General features: G+C 43.5%; 1 long non-coding RNA gene across 1 annotated transcript in view; it reads right to left on the reverse strand.

Moving 5' to 3' along the window:
* Nucleotides 1-568: 568 nt before the first annotated feature.
* The window catches only part of LOC139748751 (uncharacterized), a 269,145-nt gene continuing 264,402 nt past the window's right edge, over nt 569-5,311 (reverse strand). The window contains exon 5 of the long non-coding RNA XR_011712818.1: nt 569-650. This is a non-coding gene — a long non-coding RNA (uncharacterized lncRNA). The remainder of the gene's footprint in view (nt 651-5,311) is intronic.

Genomic DNA, 5,311 nt, shown 5'->3' on the forward strand with positions numbered 1-5,311 from the left:
TCTCTCAGAGAACGCACCAATCTCTTAGATAACGCACCCAATATCTCAGAGAACGCACCCCATTTTCTCAAGAGAACGCACCCAGAGAACGCACCCAATCTCTCAAGAGAACGCACCCATTTTCTCGAGAACGCACCCAATCTCTCAAGAGAACGCACCCGATCTCTCAGAGAACGCACCCATTTTCTCGAGAACGCACCCAATCTCTCAAGAAAACGCACCCGATCTCTTTCTCAGAGAACGCACCCATTTTCTCGAGAACGAACCCAATCTCTCAAGAAAACGAACCCAATCTCCCACGAGAACGCACCCAATCTCTTCACATACCCGTTGGTCGAGAACCATAAACCAATCTCTCCAATCCAAGACATATCCACTTCCCAATGAGATTGGAGGAAGGGGGGCCCCCCCCCCACCCCAATCGCGAGACGAACCCGGGTTCTTTTGCGAACGCACCCATCTCTTGGGGGGGAGGGGGGGGACGACCTCCCCGTCTATCGTAAAAGAAAACCAAATTGTTTTAACAACTTACCTCCTTATAGAACCCGTTTTCGCCCGTTGAGAAAACGGCCCCCACCTTCCACCTGTTGAAGACCACATCCATCTGTTAGCGGACGTTCCCGTCTGTTGACAAGGGGGCCCTCCTCCACCTGTTGAAGAAAAAATCCATCTGTTAGCAACGGATGTCCCCTTCTGTTGACAAGGGGGCCCCCAGACGTCCCCGTCTATTGACAAGGGGGGGGCCCCTAGACGTCCCCGTCTATTGACAAGGGGGGGCCCCTAGACGTCCCCGTCTATTGACAAGGGGGCCCTCCTCCACCTGTTGAAGACCACATTCATCTGTTAGCAACGGATGTCCCCTTCTGTTGACAAGGGGGCCCCCAGACGTCCCCCGTCTGTTGACAACGGGGCCCTCCTCCACCTGTTGAAGACCACATTCATCTGTTAGCAACGGACGTCCCCTTCTGTTGACAAGGGGCCCCCAGACGTCTCCTTCTGTTGACAAGGGAGCCCCCAGACGTCCCCCATCTATTGACAAGGGGGGCCCCAGACGTCCCCTCCTGTTGACAAGGGGCCCCCAGACGTCCCCCATCTATTGACAAGGGGGGCCCCCACCCCTCCAGCTATTGAAGACCACACCCCCCTGTTTAGCAACGGATGTCCCCCCCCTTTTTTCTGTTGACGACGAGGAAGGGGGAAAGGGGGAAAGGGGGAAGGGGGCCCCTTCTCCTCGTCTCTCCTTCAGACACCCTACTCGAGGAAGGGGGAAGGGGGCCCTCAGACACCCCCCCAAATCCTGTTGAAGAATAGGGGGGGGGGGCGCGTCGAGAGGGGCCCAGGGAGGGAAAGAAAAAAAGGGGCCCCCAAGAAGTGGTTATTCACCCAGCATCCACTGTTTCTCACCAGTGGGCCCACAGTGGGGTAATGGCGCACCCTGAACACCCACTGGGTACACGTCCAGCCCCAACCACTGTGGAGAGAGAGAGAGAGAGATGGAGAGGAGAGAGAGAGAGAGAGAGAGAGAGAGAGAGAAGAGAGAGACAGACATACAGAGAGGACAGACAGAATGAGAGAGAGAAGAGAGAGAGAGAGAGAGAGAGAAGAGAGAGAGAGAAAAGAGAGAGAGAGAGAGAGACAACAGAACAACAGACAAAGACAAAACAGAATGAGAGAGGAAGAGACAGGACAGACAGACGAGGAGAGAGAGGGGTGAGAAGAGAGAGAAAAGAGGGGAAAAGAGAGAGAGAGAGAGAGAGAGAGAAGAGAGAGAGAGAGAGAGAGTGTGGGAATTGTGTGCATTGTGAGTGAGTGAGAAAGTGGAGGGGGGGCGGGGGGGGTGGCGCATTGTTCATCACTTCCGTGAAATAATTTAGCGTGGAAATGGTGACATGTTTAAGTAATATAATCTATTATACAAATATCAGTCGGGTGGGAAAGTAAAATGTGAGAATACAGTCAATACAAGGTTTGTGAGAGAGAAAAAAAAATGATAGCTGTGGGGGTCCATTCAATATACTCAGAAATAATTGGTGCTCAATAATTGGTGCTTAGATAATTGGTGCTTAAATAATTGGTGCTCAAATAACTGCTGCTCAAATGATAATTGGTGCTCAAACAATTGGTGTTTAAACAATTGGTGCTCAAACAATTGGTGTTCAGATAATTGGTGCTCAAATAATTGGTGCACAAATAATTGATGCTCAAACAATTGGTGCTCAAATAATTTGTTCTCAAATAATTGGTGCTCAAACAATTGGTGCTCAAACAATTGATGCTGAAATGATTGGTGCTCAAATAATTGGTGCTCAATAATTGGTGCTCAAATAATTGGTGCTCAAATAATTGGTGCTCAAATAATTGGTGCTGAAATAATTGGTGCTGAAATAATTGGTGTTCAAATAATTGGTGCTGAAATAATTGGTGCTCAAATAATTGGTGTTCAAATAATTGGTACTCAAATAATTGGTGCTGAAATAATTGGTGCTCAAATAATTGGTGTTCAAATAATTGGTGTTCAAACAATTGGTGCTCAAATAATTGGTGTTCAAACAATTGGTGTTCAAATAATTGGTGCTCAAAAAACTGGTACTCAAATAATTGGTGTTCAAATAATTGGTGCTGAAATAATTGGTGCTCAAATAATTGGTTTTCAAAAAATTGGGTACTCAAATAATTGGGTTTTAAATAATTGGTGTTCAAATAATTTGGTTTCAAATAATTGGTGTAAACAATTGGTTTTTTTTTTAAAAAATTTAATTGGTTTTCCCAAAAAATTTGGGTGTTCAAAAAATTTGGGGTTTGTTCAAATAACTGGTGCTCCAAAACACTGGTACTAAAAAATAATTGGTGCCAAATAATTGGTGCTCAATTAATTGGTGCCAAATAATTGGTGTTCAAATAATTGGTGTTCAAATAATTGGTGTTCAAACAATTGGTGTTCAAATAATTGGTGTTCAAATAATTGGTGTTCAAATAATTGGTGTTCAAACAATTGGTGTTAAAATTTATTGGTGCACAAAAAACGGTACTACAAAAAATTGGTGCTCAAAAAATTTGGTGCCCCAAAAAATTTGGTGTTCAAATAATTGGTGTTCAAATAATTGGTGCTCAAATAATTGGTGCTGAAATAATTGGTGCTCAAATAATTGGTGCTCAAATAATTGGTGCTCAAATAATTGGTGCTGAAATAATTGGTGCTCAAATAATTGGTGCTCAAACAATTGGTGCTCAAATAATTGGTGCTCAAATAATTGATGCTCAAATAATTGATGCTCAAATAAATGGTTCTCAAATAATTGGTGCTTAAATAACTGGTGCTTAAATAATTGGTGCACAAATAACTGGTGCTCAAATAATTGGTGCTTAAATAACTGGTGCTTACGTAAGTGGTGCTCAAATAATTGGTGCTTAAATATCTGGTTCTTAAATAATAATTGGTGTTCAAATAATTGGTGCTCAGATAATTGCTCAAATAACTGGTACTCAAATAATTGGTACTCAAATAACTGGTGCTCAAAGGGTCAGCTGACATGAGAGAGAGAGAGGGTTCGAGTCATTGAGAAAGGGGATCGAGTTACAGTAAGCCAAGAGATCAAAAGTTCCTGTATCCAAAGGGAGAAGTTACAGTAAACTGGCGGTTGTTAAAAACGATGATTAAGTTACATATGGTGAACATGGAAGACGACACAGACCATTAACTTCTTTCCCTCACACCACCATCTCTCTCTCTCTCTCTCTCTCTACATTCCCCCCTTCTCTCTCTCTCTCTCTCTCTCTCCTCTCTTTATTATCTCTATATCTATCTATCTATTCTCTCTCTATCTATCTTCTATACCCTTCTGTATCTTTCTAGTCTCTCTTCTCTCCTCTCTCCCCCTCTCATCCCCCTCTCTCGTCTCTCTCTCTCTCTTTAATATCTCTATATCTATCTATCTATTCTCTCTCTATCTATCTATCTAGTATCTCTGTATCTATCTAGTCTCTCTCTCTCTCTCTCTCTCTCTCTCTCTTTTTTTATCTCTATATCTATCTATCTATTCTCTCTCTATCTATCTATCTAGTATCTCTGTTTTCTATCTAGTCTCTCTCCCCTCTCCCCTCTCTTCCTCTCTCTCCTCCTCTCTCTCTTATTATCTCAATAACTACTATCTATTCTCCTCTATCTATCTATCTAGTATCTCTGTTTTTCTATAAAGGGCTCTCTCTCTCTCTCTCTCTTCCTCTCTCTCCCTTCTCTCTCTCTCTCTATTATCCCCTATATCTATCAAATTTCCTCTCTATTTTAACTAGTACTCTCTCTCTCTTTCTTCTCTCCTCCCTCTTTATATCTCTATATCTATCAAATCTATTTCTCATCTATCTAGAAATCCCACTCTCTCTCTCACTCTCTCTCTTTTCTCTTTTTTACTCTAATCTATCTATCAAATTCTCCCTCTATCTTTTCAGTCCCCTCTCTTCTCTCTCTCCTCTAAATTCTCCTCTCTTTTTTATTATCCCCTATATCATTTTATCTATTCTCTCCCCTATCTATCAGTCTCTCCTCTCTCTCTCTCTCCTCTCCTCTCTCCCTCTCTTCTCATTCTCTATTATCCAAACCTACCTCTCTCCTCTTTTCCTTTTCTCTCTCTCTCTTCTCTTTTACTCTTTTCTACTCTCTCTCTCTCCCCTCTCCCTCTCTCTTTTCTCTCTCCTTCCCCTCTGTCGCCCTGTCTCCCCTTTTCTATCTTCTCCTCTCTCTCTTCTCCTCTCTTCCCTCTCTCCCCCTCTCTCTTTGTGGCAAAAAAAAAACAAAAAAACTTTACTCAAATTTTTTTTCTCACCTCCCTCACCACCTCACACACCACCCACACCCCCCCTCACACCCCCCCCAAAACATCCCCCTCACACCCTCCCCTCACACACCTCCCCTCACACACCGGGGGCCCATTTTTTTTCCCCCTCCCCCTTTATTCCCCCCCCCCCCCCCCCCCCCCCAAAACGTTTCCCAAAACAAAAGTTCGGGGAAAAAAAAAAAAAAAAACTTATCCCCCCCCCCAAAACCCCCCCTTTTTTTTTTTAAGGTTTTTTTTAAATGAATTGTATGTGTTGTTAATAGTTAAAAAAAAAAAAAAAAAATTGAGGGGGGGGGGGGGGGGGGGTGGAAAAAGGTTGAGAAAAGGAGAGAGAAGAGAGAGAGAGAGAGAGAGAGGGGAAAAGGTAGAAAAAATTGATAAAAAAAAGAAAAAAAAAAAAAAAATGAGAGAGAGAGAGAGAGAGAGGAGAGAGGGGGGGGGGGGGGGGGGGGGGCGAGAGAGGAAGGAAGAGAAAGTAA

The sequence above is a fragment of the Panulirus ornatus genome, chromosome 5 (assembly GCF_036320965.1).
Source record: "Panulirus ornatus isolate Po-2019 chromosome 5, ASM3632096v1, whole genome shotgun sequence".
NCBI lineage: Eukaryota > Metazoa > Arthropoda > Malacostraca > Decapoda > Palinuridae > Panulirus > Panulirus ornatus.